Source organism: Mauremys mutica, chromosome 16 (genome assembly GCF_020497125.1).
Source record: "Mauremys mutica isolate MM-2020 ecotype Southern chromosome 16, ASM2049712v1, whole genome shotgun sequence".
NCBI lineage: Eukaryota > Metazoa > Chordata > Testudines > Geoemydidae > Mauremys > Mauremys mutica.
Window position 1 is genome coordinate 8,040,874 of NC_059087.1, and position 15,436 is coordinate 8,056,309.

Sequence of the window (15,436 nt, forward strand, 5' to 3'; positions counted from 1 at the left end):
TGCCCGGGTGACATCATCAGGACACGCCCACCGCTGCAGCTGGTTTTGGGTGGAGGGGGGAAGTTTAGGAGGGAGAAATCGCAGCCACGTGCCTGGCCTGACCTTAAAGCATCTGGGGCCCTTGGGGAGGGACCCTGCCCTGGCCCCTGGCTTGCACCGGCTGCTTGACCGCAGGAGGAGCCAGGGCTGCAGGGGGGGGCTTGTGTAACTGCAGCCGCCTAGCCCCAGTGGGCTCCCGGTCCTGCCCCTGGGGGGCTCCCCACTGCCCCACAGGGCTTTGCACTGGGGGTGCCAGTGTTGGTTGGGCGTGTTGCTGGAGGTTTCATCACATGCCAATCTGTAAATAAAGATTCATCGTTAATGCCTGGAGACTCCAGGCCAATCCTGGAGGCTTGGCAAGCCTCAGTTTGCACAGGGGTTTGCTAAGCAGGGGACCCTGCTCCCAGAGCTGCTCTCCTAGCCCCTGGCTGCAGCCTCCAGCCCTGCACGTGGCTGGATTTACTCACGCTGGGCAGGGCGAGGGTAACGCGCCCCTGGGGATCCACAGCTGCCAAGCTTGGCTGGAGCCATAAACACAGGGTCAGACTGGGGATTGGTGCAGGGTGAGACCCTCCTGCCGCATCCCCTGAATTTTAACCCTGCAATAGCCAGGGTCCCCCGGCTTCCTGCGTAAGGAGGTGCCCGGGTTCAGCTGCTAGGGCCCTAGTGTTGCCTGGACTCTGTTCCTTTTAGGCTGAACAAACGAAATGGTGATGCTGATTTAAAGAGCAAAGTGAAGCAGAGCCAGGGCCAGCTCCAGGCACCAGCGTAGCAAGGAGGTGCTTGGGGCGGCCAATTCAAAGGGGACATCCGGGTCTTCGGTGGAAATTCAGCAGCGGGTCCCTCATTCCCTCTCTGAGCTGCCGCCGAAAAGGGAGGGAGGACCCGCCCCCGAACTGCTGCAGAAGCAGCAGTGCAGTTGAGCTGCTGCCGAAGTGCCACCGCTTGTTTTTGTTTTTTTTCCCCCTTCCACTTGGGGCTGCAGAAAAGCTGGAGCCAGCCCTGAGCAGAGCAGCAGGCCTGGGGCATAATCAACGCAAGCACCTGTGCCAAGTCCAGGGCCTTTGTACCAACCTCCCCACCCCCGACCACTCTTCTGTGCCCCTGTGCTGGCAACTCACAGCCCTCCCCAATCTTCCTTCCAGGAGCAAGGGCAGAGGGTGCAGAAACAGCACCAGCTGCCCCTGTGGCAGAGAGCAGGAGAGAAGGAATAACTCCTGGCTGCGCTCCTCTTGCTTCAGGCTCTCGGGAGCTGTGGCTCTCCAGCCAAAAAGGCCTCACATTGGTGTTTATCCTCCAGTCCAAGCTTCCTCCACTCCCCATTTTTAGATGTCCTTTTCATGGGGTGAAAAATGTTTCTACAGCTGCCTCAAAGGGAAAGTTCAGATTGCTTTGTCCATCCTGAAATCAATCCGCTTTCCCTGCCATGGCAGGATCCAGGGATGATCTTGTTATAAAGAGGCAAAATGAGTTAAACTAGGCGTGTAGTGAAAACATGCACATTGCCCTGGCAAAGTTATACAGCAAGTCAAGACTGGAATGAGCCCTGTTCTCCCATGCACATCTCGCCTTCTCCTGAGCGACTTGGGGATTACTACTAAGACTTTCTGGCAGTGTTACAAAGAAGAGAGAAGTTCACCAGCCAGCTGCATGCGCCCTTCTTCCTCTCCAGCAACAAAAGTCTGATCTAATTTACCCCAGACCACCACACAGCCAGCCCGGAAGTTCCACACATTAAAGAAAATGTTATCTACAAAAAAACGTCCAAATGCTTTATTCTTTACAGTGCTTCGTTAGCCTCCAGCAACAGGAAAATACAAAATAGGCCTTTGATTTAGACAGTCAATCAGCTCAAGAGGATTTTCAATTAAACCCCTAACCCTAGGTGAGAGTTGTGAGGGACCTAGTTTCAAGAAGTCCAAGAACTGACATATAAATATTTCCTTTCAAAATCGGAATAGCCCTCGTATCTCAGAGCTATGAGACTGTGGTAACCTCCTCCCCTGTATATGCCTTATCACAGGGCTAGGACACAGCTACTTTATATACAAAACAATATTAACACCTAGGCTGTTTATTGTCACAAGTGCAGTAGTCAACATTCCCCAGCACTTCTGGACTTGCATGCTACGCTGTATAACCCCAGACAATATAGGAACTGACTGCATGGGACTCTTAGAATTCATTCCGTTTTAGGGAAGAGTAGGATGTGAAAGCTCAAAGCACAAGGCCAAGTCTCCCTCTGCCTGGACAATCAATCAGAGAAAAACCCTTCTCATTTTCTGAGTTTGACCCCTCCAAGATGAATATGTAAATGTCAGGCTATTTACACATCCAAAGGACACACAGGGACCTGGTGCAACAATGATCTAGGCTGATGGTAGGAAGACACGATTTTCAGGCTAAGGCAACAGCCTGGAATTCAGGAGATCTGGATTAAATTTCCAGCTCTGCCACAGATTAGCGGCTCTGATTCTCCTCTCATTTACCTCCATAAAATTTAATGGCGTTATTCCTGATTTACACCAACATGAGTGCAATCCTAATCATGCTCACTGTGGGGCTACTGGCCAGTCACTTAAACACTTTCTGCTCCTGTGCCCTGTCTGTAAAGTGGGAATAATGACACCTCTCAGGGACGTGGTATGGAAAAATCCGACTACTCGGGAGGGGCTCTGGTACTACAGCAGTGGGGCCATATAGATACTCAGACCCACCAGATCTGAACTTCTACCATCCCTTCCCACAGAGCGACCTAGGCCTGAGCATTCATCTTCCACACAGGTACCTTAAGAGGACACTTCATGCTAAGATCACCAATACAACAGCCAGCTGACACTGAGTTAGACCCCGGAGTTTAGCTGGTTTTCTTCACCCCGGATATACTCTGCTCAGGTGTCAGCACTGTCTCAATTTGAAATGCCATAAACTGGTTCTTCTTCAGCTTCTTCAGCGACGAGTTAGCGTTGCTGCCGAACACGCCCTCTTCCACCTTAAAGGCAAGGGACGGCAGGCTCCTCGTTTTCCTTTTCACGCTCTTCTGCTCCCGCTTGTAAGCTGCGGCCATGTTGGCTATCACCTGCAAAGGGGATCGCTTTGGTTAGTGTATGTTTGTGTGGCGGGGGGTTCTGCGGCGCCAGTTAATTAAAACCTCTCCTCTCACACATGCTTTAAGTTCTTATGTCAGCATATGCCAATTCTCTCACCTACACTGACCTAGAACAAGGCATTCCAGCAAAAAGCCGGTGAGTTGCAGGGCCGTAGTCTGTGGGGATCCTGCTGGGGTGTGAATTACAGGTCTGTAACTAGGTATAAGGGGGTCAAAGTTGGTATAGTTTGCATGCCAGGGGAGAGGTGGGTGTTGTAACTGACTCTTCCTTACACTTTCCTGTTAGTTGCTTTTCTTGCTATACCCCTCTCTTCCAGCCCCTCGGAGGGCGAGTTTAGGCTCAGATGGAGTCACTTACCAACGTGAAGCCTACTCCTCCCCTGAGTCTGGATCTTCGGACCTGCCTTGCTTCACAGAGGGGGAAGCTAGGTCACAGAGCGGTTCAATAAACTTCCCCAAGGTCACACTACCTGGCAAATTCAGGTGTAGAGCCCAGAGATCCAGGCTCCCAGCCCTTGTCTTGCCACACTAGATTTTACTACAATTACTAGAGAATAAAAAGAATCAAATTCCTATTGGAATTACCAAGTCGACCAATTCAAATAATAATAATAATACCACCTAGCTCTTACATTGCACTTTGCATCCATAGATCTCACAGTGCTTTACAGAAGAGGTCAATATCACAATGCCCATTTTACAGAGAGAGAAACTGAGGCACAGAGAGATGAAGTGACTAGCCCAAGGTCACCCAGCAGGTCGGTAGCAGAGCTAGGAACCAAACCTAGCTCTCCTGATTCCCAGTCTATCCACTAGGCCAGTGGTTCTCAGCCTTTTGGGATTTAGGACCCATCTGTAAAGCTTAATGGCCTGTCACTACCCAGTAAATAGCTTCAGTGCAAAAAAAATCTGGCTTCCTAAATATTTCTTACCCATGCTATACAAGGTTCACATTAATGTAGTAAGTACTAGGTAAGTGCACCATACATACCATAGCAGCGGCTCCTGGCTGGGCTCAGCTCCTCACCTCCAGGGTCGCAGCACTGCTCAGGTTTGGCCCAGTTGCTCTGACTGGGGGCTGGCTAGGCCAAATTTGGGTGAGTGGCATTGCGACCTGGTGCATGGGAGCTCAACGCCACTCACTCAGATTTGGCCTGGCTGGTCCCCGTCCTTATGACAGGACAGCAGCTGAGCCAAACCTGAGCAGCACTGTGACCCCTGAGCACCAGGTTGCACCTAGGACTGGAGCTGCCCATGCGGGTGGGCTCTGCACCCCTCCAAAACCTCCCCCTGACATCAGGCTTCCCATGCGACCCTTTGACACATCCTGGTGCCCCACTGTTGAGAAACCCTGCAGCAGGCCACACTGGGCATGAATTACAGATGCAAGAGCAGTCTGTTGCCCTGGCTCTCCAAAGCTCCTGTCTCCCTCCTGTGGGGAGGGGGGAGTTTTAAACACAGCGTGTTCCATGGTGAGCTTCAGATAGGATTCCCGCCCCCCCAAGGCTTCCCCGTGCTACTCCAGGCCATCCTCATTATCCTGATATCACAGATGTGAGCCAGGGCACTGGCCAGGCCTAGCCATAGCTCCTGAGCATCCACAACCCGCCACTGATTTCTGTGGGGCTTGAGGGCGCTCAGCACTTCACAGGATTGGGCCCAGGAGGAGTCTCCTTATTCAGCTCCCACCTCGGTGCCACGCTGCAACATCCCTACTGTGCTTGTGCTGGCCAACGAGCAGACGTATCAAATGGTGCCAACTCTGGGGCATGGACCGTCCCTCCCCCGCCCACGTGTGGCAAATGCTCCACCCCGCTCAGCGGATTCCAAAGCACAACGTGACTTACAATCTCTTTCACTGCATTCTGCTGCTCCTGAACAGCCGCGGTGAATGGTGGGAGGCCATCCACTTTACCGGGAGCAGCACCCTGTTCTTTAGAGTCCTTGACAAACTCAACCTGAAAGGCACGGACGAGACCCACCGGTTTTTATTTGCGTTAAGAGAGAACAACTGCATTGACTTTTCTTTCTTGAAAAGTTACCTCCGACGACAGATAGACACATCTGTTAAACATCAGGAAGAACGGGGTGTATTTAGTGACGGAGCTGACAGATGTGCGGAAGTCAAAGAGAATCGGGTCGAGATAGTCATCCCAATCGCTTGGCTTCTCATTCACCACATTTCGGATGGAGGATTTGAGCAGCTCATTGGTGCAGTTGTCCAGGCCGGAGCTATCTGCAGGATCGGCAGGGGTGAGTGTCTGGGAGATATTCCAGCGCTCACATAAACGCCGGCTCACCTGCAAAGAGCAGAGGCTCGCATCAGTCGAGCAACAATAAAAATCATTTCACAGCCTTCAGAGGCTGAAGATCACGCTGGTCTGAGCTCCAAGACTGGCTGTATTCAGCAGTGAACCAGCACTGTAAAAAGCGCTGTTGTCCCAAAAGGGCCAGACTGAACGCCCACTATCTCATGTGCGCTTTCAGATGGCTTAAGGCATTGGATTCCAGCAGTTCATGAGACAGTGGCTGCCAAAGTCAGTTCAGAACTGAAGTGAGGGAGTCTGAAGGAACATGGTAAATTTGCAGGATGGTAAATTAAATGAACCTGAGCAAACCTCACTGTTGTCAAGCAATGTGGTTGTAGACAGGGTCTCAGAAGTGTCAATTTTAGGGAGAAATCCTCCCTGTAGACCGAAAGGACTTGAGGGCAGGGAGGGAGTCTTTAGCGGGGTGTGCAAAGCACCACATGAATGAATGATGCTGCATATGGCTTCTGCACTGTGTTTGGGGCCATCTAGAACCATGTGGGACTCCACTGTGTGGTAGGAGAGTTTATGGATAGGTCACCGACTGGGACTCCTCACCCTCTGCACATTGTGGAGAGGAGGAGGAGGAAGACTGGATGCATGGTCAGCTGGGAGCACGGCCAACGGGTCTACAACTTCACAGAGCCATTGGTCAAGATCTCCCTTAAGAGGATGTGCAGAGCACCAGCTGCTACTACAGTGCACCAGGGTATCCTGCACTCTGCCCCTGGGTTGGAGCAGGGAGAGGATTCTGTTGCCCCCCCAAGCACCACTTAAATCCCCTGTGCTGCACTTTGCACCTGGATCTGGGATAGGCTGCTGCACAGAGGAACGCGGCTTTCCCCTCTGGAGGCACTTTCACTGTTACACGCCTCACCCCAGTGTCTGACTCACCTCGTTGCAGAAGTCCCAGCTCTGACTGGAATAGATGTTCTTGGATGCTCCATACCTGGACAAAAAAGAGGAAAGAAAATTATAGAACCCAACCTTACTTCATCAAACTCAAGCCTTCAGTTCCCCGCAAGCTGCTCTCACATTGCTCTATGGGACAAGGAATACTGACAAAGGCACTGATTTAGACACAGGGAAAGCGCTGTAGTGATCACGCACAATAGGCCTCTCAGCCAAAAAAAAAAAAAAAAATTGGAGATATACCAATCTCCTAGAACTGGAAAGGACCTCAAAAGGTCATTGAGTCCAGCCCCCTGCCTTCACTAGCAGGACCAAGTATTGATTTTTGCCCCAGATCCCTAAGTGGCCTCCTCAAGGATTGAACTCACAACCCTGGGTTTAGCAGGCCAATGCTCAAACCACTGAGCTATCCCTCCCCCAAGGTCAGCAGGTGTTTGGTTTTTTCATTATTAAATGGACAGGCACAAACTAACCTTCCCCTGCTGTGTCCATCTTTTCAGTAAGAGAATCATCTGAAAGCAGATGGGTTTGGCTAAGGGGGAGAGAGAGACACAAATCTCTCAGTCTTCTCTAGTTACACCAGAGTCTCTTGGTTAAGAATGACCTCTGGGTTTGACATCCCTCTTCTATTCTTCAGGGGCCACTTCATATTCCATTGAGCTCCATGGCAACACTCCCCAAATGACCTCAGTGGGAGCAAGATCAGGCCCTGTATCTATTCTAAAGAAGGAAGGAAGAATGGTCTTATGGCTAATGCACAGGGCTGGGAATCGGGGGACCACAGCTGTCATAGACTTCTGGCAACTCAAGTAACTGCTCTATGCCTCAGTTTCCCCATCTGGAAAACAGAAATACTAATGGGTATATGTCAGAGGTGCCTTGTGAGGAAGAATTCGGTACCATTTGGAAAGCACTCCCTAGCATCCATACCAGTGTCTCAGAGTGGGAAATATTACGAGCAGAGAGAAGTGTACATGTACTGTAAAAATATACTGTGTCCACAAAACGCATCAGAAGTGTCAGTAGCCAGTGCCAGAATAGCCCACCTGTAAAAAATTGTAGCCAGTGCCTTGGCCACTGATAAGGCATCTTTCTTCTGTAGCGGGACAGCTTCGATCCATTTGGTGAAATAGTCCGTTACAGTGAGTATGTGCGTATTGTCCCGGCGTGTCTCTGGAAAAGGTCCTACGAAAACAAGTGTCAATCTAAATTAACACCAGGCCATAATATTACACGAACGAGGAAGATAAGGAACAACACCGCGAAACAATCAGTGCAAAGAGTGTCACGGCGAAATGGCTACATCTGCAGTGCAATGGCATTGAGCTGTCAAATTTCAGTGACTTTTGTCAGCACAAAAATCTTCATTGCGGTCCCAAGCCTGGGTGGCAGCGAGTGCCCAGAGCTCCTCTGTACCGAAGATGCTCAGCAAACTGCATGGATCAGGTTGTATTTTAGCAGGCAGATAAATTCACCCTTGGTTCTCCCTCAGTGCAGAGTCTGGTAGATTTTGCTCCACACACTGCAATAGATTTTTCTTATCCACTGACAGTCTGCACAGGTTTCCTACAAACAACAGAGGAAAAGCCTGTTTATTGGTGAAAGGCAGGGGGGGCCTCATCCCAAACACTCACCATGAATGTCCAGTCCTAGCACTTCCCAGGGCGACTCCACTTTGACAGGCCTCACCTTCCGCGCCATGTTCTTATTGTGTTCTGCGTTCTGGCAGGTTTCACACGTTTTGATCTGCAAAGCAAACAGCCCGGCCCAATGACTTTCCAGAGAGGCTGCCAAACTCTGCTAGGTCCAGACCTGAACTACTGTGAAGCCATTAGTCACGGATGGAACGGCCCCAGGATTCTGAGCCCCTCTCTTTACACAAGATGTTCCCTAGAGTCGAGAAACTACAGTAAAATAAATAAATAAGCACAGCTTGAATTGCTGTGGCACATAATGACCCCCCTTCAATGAACTCCCTCTTCTGGCTTTACAGTAAGGGGCAGATTTTCCCCATTCCCTGCAGGAGGCTTGAGAAATACCAGCATGAACTGGGATTCCGCTGCATAGTGGGGACAAGGATGAAGGGAGCACACACGGGTTGTCAAGACGTGCTGCTCTGCAGGGACTCAAGCTGGGTTGGTGTGCAGGCCAGAGTTAATGGGAAGGTCATGCCTTTGGCAGCCACCTGTGCCCCCCATGGAGAGTGGGCATATCTCCCAGAGAGGCTACAATAGCCCTGAGGCTACGGTTGTCGCTGCTCCAAAACCAGGGGGATGCCCCCATCCTGAGATCGCCTGACCCCATCAGAGCACCCCCCTATGCTTAAGCTGCATCCTCAGGCCCTGACCAGGATCCTGGATTTGCACCCAACTAGTCAAAGCTGAAGCATGCTGCTTGGAAACATCCAGCATAGTGAACCTCAGTGGGCATGAGGACTTCTAGGGATCAAGAACAAAGAATCCTGACAATGGTATTGGGTCATTACTAGATAGACGTGGTAGAACTATCACTAATAATGCAGAGAAGGAAGAAGTGTTCATTACATATTTCTGTCCTGTATTTGGGGGGGAAAAAAACCAGATGATACAGTCTCATCATATGGTGAGGAGAAAATTCTTCCCATTCTACTAGTATCCCTGGAGGATGTTAACCAGCAGCTACTAAAATTAGACACTTTTAAATGAGCAGGGCCAGATAGCTTGCATCCAAAACTTTAGAAGAGCTGGCTGGTTTGAACATTAATGTAGTTTTCATAAGCCTTGGAGCGCTGGGGAAGCTCCAGAAGATTGGAAGAAAGCTGATGTTGTGCCAATTTTTAAGAAGGATAAACAGGATGACCTGGGTTATTATAGGTCTATCAGCATGACCTCGATCCCCGAGCAAGATAAAGGAGGGGCTGATACAGGATGCCAATAATGAAGAATTAAAGAAGGGTGATGTCATTAATCCAAATCAACCTGGGTTATATGGAAAATAGATCCCATCAAACTAACTTCATATCTTTTTTGATAAGATTCCAAGTTTGGTTGATAAAGGTAATAGCGCTACTGTAATATACTTAGGCTTCTGTAAGGCGTTTGACTTGGTACCACATATTTTGATTAAAAAACTAGAATGATATAAAATTACCATGGCACACATTACATGGATTAAAAACTGGCTAACTGATAGGTCTCAAAAGGTAACAAGGAATCATCATCTAGCAGGTATGTTTCCAGTGGGGTCCTGCAGTGATTGCTTCTTGGCTCAATGCTATTTAACATTTTTATCAGTGACCTGGAAGAAAACATAAAATCATCACTGATAAAGTTTGCAGATGAGACAAAAATTGTGGGAGTGGTAAATAATGAAGAGGAGAGGTCACTGATTCAGAGAGCTCTGGATCGCAAGCAAACAATATGCATTTTCATATGGATACATGTAAACGTATACATCTAGGAACAAAGAACGTAGGTCATACTTACACGGTGGGGGACCCTGTTGTGGGAACAGTGACTCTGAACAAGATTTAGGTGTCATGGTGCTTAGTCAGATGAAGAAGATGAACTCCCAGTGTGACACTATGGCCAAAAGAGCTAACGGGATCCCAGGATGCCTGAACAGGGGACTCTTGAGTAGGAGCAGAGAGGTTATTTTACCTCTATGTTTGGCACTGGTGCGACCACTGCTGGAGTCCTCTGTCCAGTTCAGGTGTCTGCTGTGATGGGGTGTTTATCTCCCAAAGGCCCAACTGGGTAAAAAGGGCCAATCAGCCCTGTGACAGGCTGCACTTACAAGAGAGTCAGGGCTGAAAAGGTCAGAGCGTCAACGAAGCCCAGCGGGCAGGGGCTGGCTGAGCTGGTATAAAATCAGGAGTGGAGCGCAAGAATGGGCTGTAGAAGATAGAAAGTACAGTGTACAGTGATCATAGACTCAGAAAGCAAGTCTGCTAGGCTGCAAAATGGAAGAAGGAAAAGGGGATGCAGAAGGGACCACTCCCTAAAGAGGAGGGGAGAGGGTAAGAGACACGGAGGAGTCCTGGGGGAGGGGGGAACCCTGGGATCCTGCCTGGAGATACAGACTCTGGCAAGAATCCGAGAAAGGGTGAAGTAGCCACAGGGAGCAGAGGAGGCTCCAGTGGAACCTGGGATGGGCTAGAAGGCAGAGACAGGAAGGTAGGAAAGAGACCAAGGAAACAGTGAAGGGTCTGTGATTACTTAGACTATAGTTGCTGGACACAGAATCCCTGGGCTAGAACCTGGAGTAGTGGGTGGGCCCAGGTCCCCCTACTGGGGAAGTGGCATAGTCTTGGCAGAGGAAGGGAAGACTGCCTGAGACTTTGATACCTTGGAAGAGGAAACCTACAGAGACCTGGACGGAGGGCCAAGCCACAAAGAGAGAGCACCCGAGTCCAGAGAGACTGAAGGATGGGCATCAGACTGATCGCGAGAGCTTCCCCAGATGCGGCCACACGGAGGCACCACAGTAGTGAACCCCGTTACACCCACAATTTAAAAAGTTAAGTTGATAACGTTAGAGAGGGTTCAGAGAAGAACCATGAGAATGATTAAAGGATTAGGAAACAGTGACAGACTGAAAGAGCTCAATCGATTTAGCTTAAAGAGAAGGCTAAGGGGTCATTTGATTACATTGTGTAAGTACCTACATAGAGAACAAATATTTAAGAATGGGCTCTTCAGTCTAACCGAGAAAGGTCTAACATGATCCAATGGCTGCAAGTTAAAGTTAGATAAATTCAGACTGGAAATAAGGTGTCAATTTTTAACAGTGAGGGTGATTAGCCACTGGAAAACTTACCAAGGGTTGTGGTAGATTCTCCATCTCTGGCAATTTTTAAATCAAGCCTGGATGTTTTTCTAACAGGTCTGCTCCAGGAGCTATTTTGGGGAAGGTCAATGGCCTGCATTATACAGGAGGTCAGACTGGATGATCACCATGGTCCCTGCAAGCCTTGGAACCTATGAATCTAAACCTCTTGGGATAGGTTTTGGGGTTTGCATACTACAACTGAGTCCAAGAACCCTTTTTCCCTGGAGCGGCCGCACCCTAGAATCTCCCCACAGCGACCAGGCAAGACCACATACCAACAGGTTTGACTGCCTCTGACTCAGTTGGGAATTACTGTTGGGGAGTCCTGGGGTGAGGTGAACACCCCCAAATGAAGATGGACAAGCCCAAGGTGGAAGGTCTGGTCCAGATCAGAACTTTCCAAGAGTTTGCAAGTGTCCCAATCTGGGCCCATCTTTGTTGATAATCATCTGCTTTGGAGGAGCTAGAGTTGTTTGGATTGTGAGAAGGCATAAATCTTTCTTCAAATCATGCTTCAGCTTCCCCTAGTGGCTGGTTACAGAGTGACACTGCAGGGATTAAGCCACCTGTGAGTAATGGTGGTGAGATAGTGGAGGTAGAAAACCAGCCATCCAAGATATAGAGGGGGGTGGAAGCTCCAGTCCCTCCCGGAGAAGGCAGGAGGCTCTGGCAGGAATCCAGGGTGGTCAAGGCCAGGCACAGCCAAAGATACCTCCAATGAACCCAACGTCAAAAAGAAAGAAGGAGCTCAGAGAATCACCTGCCTCTGCCCCCCAAAGAAACAATGGGCCCCGATAGAGATTTCTGTTTGGCTGCCCTCTTCCCCCCTGACAGCCACAATTCAGTGTGTGACACCTTCTCCCAGCCACTTGCCCCAAACTGCTCTACTGCAACAGCTGGGTGTGTGAGCGTCAGGGTGGGGAGGGGGCAGATGGGAACATATCCACAAGTAGTGCATTTCTGGAGGAACTCAAGGGAGCTGTAAGTGAAGGTTTCCTGTTAAACAGGAGGGGAAACCAGTGACACACCAATCAAGGGAGACATTCAGATTAGGTCTCAACTGGAGTATTGTGTCCAGTTCTGGGCACCACATTTCAGGGAAGATGTGGACAAATTGGAGAGAGTCCAGAGAAGAGCAACAAAAACGATTAAAGGTCTAGAAAACTTGACCTGTGAGGGAAGATTGAAAAAAACTGGGTTTGTTTAGTCTGGAGAAGAGAAGACTGAGAGGGGACATGATAAGAGTTTTCAAGTACATAAAAGGCTGTTACAAGGAGGAGGAAGAAACATTGTTTTTCTTAACCTCGGAGGATAGGACAAGAAGCAATGGGCTTCAACTGCAGCCAGGGAGATTTAGGTTGGACATTAGGAAAAACTTCCTAACTGTCAGGGTGGTTAAGCACTGGAATAAATTGCCTAGGGAGGTTGTGGAATCTCCATCATTGGAGATTTTTAAGAGCAGGTTAGACAAACACCTGTCAGGAATGGTCTAGATAATTAGTCCTGCCTTGAGTACAGAGGACTGGACTAGATGACCCCTCGAGGTCCCTTCCAGTTCTGTCATTCCCCAGGTGGCTCAGGCTATCCCCACGGAGCTTTATCTGCAGGGAGTTAGATGCCATGTGGCACTGGTGCAATGTTCATGAGAGATCACATCACCCTGACGGGTGTACAGGGGGAAGGAGACTCCTTTGGAAGCATTGCCTGAACTGTCTCTGTCGGCGTGCATGACTCTGACGTGGTTCAAACCCTAGCAGCAGCTCTAGTACTTACCCAGTCTACTACATCCTTCACAATCCCCAGCCAATAGTACCGGCTCTGAATCCTGTGCACCGTCTTCTTCTGTCCCAGATGGTTCCCGATTTCTGTGAAGTGGCTTTCCAGGAAGACCTGCCGCCTCCTTTCGGGATCCACAACGACTTCACGCTTTTCCTCCTTCTTTGGTCCCACGTAATAGAGGCAGCCACCTGCAGTGGAACACGAAAGAGGATTAGCAACAGACAGCTAAAAACCGGCACTTCACAGCACACTGGCTAGCTCATAGACTTTTTATTTTATTTTTTTTAAATGCACACTCCCGGAACTTCCAGCTACTGGATCCCAAATGAGAGGCCATTCTTCCATGCTGAGAAAACAAACAGAGAATTGACCATGGGATGCCTAAATAAAAAGACAGTGCAAGGTGCCCACTGAGACAGAATTAAACTAGGACCAACACAAAATAAACCCAAGAACCTCTTTTCTGAATATAGGATGCAGTAGAACCCCCCAGGCTAGGGAAGTCATTTTGACCCAGGATAACTTCACTCTAAGCAGAGATTTGCTATAATTATAATTTACTCCTTGCAGTGCATCAAAATTACTTTATTTTATTTTACTGCTCTCAGAGTTTTCCTCCTTCCAGAGTTGCCAGAAGCCAATTCCACCAGACACTAATAGAAAAGGAATCTCATTGAAGGTTATATCAGATGGGCTGCTCTATTGAAATTCACCTTCTCCTTAGAATGTAAGTGACCAACCCCCCCAACTCTATGCGATATAGGTTCTTATACCTACTACTGGTACAGTGAGCAGTAAACGCACTATGGAAAGGTGTTCAGATGCTCTGGTGATGAGCGTCGTATAATAACCTCCACAGAACAGAATAGACCCATACACCTCTCCTCCCTCCCACTGAAAGCATACACTAGTCAGCACTGGCTGTGTACGTGGGAGCTTGCTCCTCCACGGGGAGTGCAAGTGCAGAGCCGTGGGCGTGGTAGCAAGGGGGGTGCATAGCATGCATGTGCCTGGTGTGTTTGGGGCAGAGAGGCAGCGATCTGCAGGGGCAGTTCAGTGTTGCCAACTCTCATGATAATTATTTTCCTTAAAGCCCCAGCTCCTGAAGTCAGGTGGACAGGTGATGATTTCAGCCTTCATTCTTAAGAGAAAAAAGTAAGTTTCTAGACCTCACGGCTGTGGAGGAAGCTTCCAGGTGTGACCCCGGTTTGCACCCAGACTCAAAAAGCAGAAGGCAAATAAAAAGAACCCCAAATCTATGAGTTTTCCATGATCTCATTATTTTAGCGCCAATCTCGTGATTCCTGAGCCCTGGGGGTGGCAGTAGGGGCGGTTTCCGTGCCCCTCCCTCGCGTTACCTTCGATGACGAATTTCTGAGCGTAGCGCTTGAGGTTTTTCCTCTTGATGGAGCAGAAGCTGGGCGGGAAGCAGCCCTCGGCCAGCAGGCGGTAGATGTCCTCGAACTTGCTGCTGGGGCTGCAGGACTCCACCACCTCCTCCTCGGCCACTTGCAGGGCGGAGTCCATGGTCAGCATGGGGCAGGCTGCGGCGCCCGCCGCCGGAGCTGGCGGCTCGGGGCAGCGGGGGCCGGAGGCCAGCAGTGCGGGAGGCCGCCCTGCGGCCGGGGAGCTCCGCCGCGCTCGCCTCCCCTCGCGGGGCTCAGGCCAGGCCGGACTCTTTTCACAGCGACACCAGCAGCAGGGGCCGTGTATCAGTGTCGCCGGGCAACGAACGCCGCAGAGAGGCTCCCTCCGCCGCTCTGCGTGTCTTCCGTGTCCTCCCCCCACAGCGGCTCTGGGGCCGGGGGGCTGCTACACCCGCTGGCTTGAAGTGTTTCCATCACAGACAGGGCTCACTGTGTGGTTCAAGGGCTCCCAGCGCCCCCGCTGTGCAAATTGTTCCAGCCCCCCAGCTAGGTAGCAACTGTGAAAAATCAGGATGGGGGGGAATAGGGGCCTATATAAGACAAAGCCCCGAATATCAGGACTGTCCCTATAAAATCGGGACATCTGGTCACCCTACCCCCTGCAGAGGGTGCGAGTCTGTTATAGGGCTGGAGGGGACCAGGAGTGGTAATCTAGTCCAGCCCCCTGCCTGACCCTGGGGAATGACAGGAGGCAGCACAGAAAACCCTCTCCCTTGGACTGAGGGGCTTGGAGACTTCACGGAGATTTACAGCACTGTGGGGTTCCCTGGAGGCTGTAAAATCGGTAAAGGGCAAGGTGTTCTCAGCTGTAACTGCCTTCAGAAAGTCTGCCTGAGAACAGAACTAGGTTCGGGTAGCAATGTGAAAGATGGGATATTTCCTCCAATGACATCCAGTGATTTGATATCAGCCACACTCGATGCATGAGTGTAAGAGAGTGAGGAGGGATTTTCCCTAACAAAATTAAACCAGGTGTTGAGATAAAAGTTACCCAGCTCCAGGGGCCTGATCCAGTTCCCCTTTAAATCAGTGGAAAGAATCCCACTGACGTA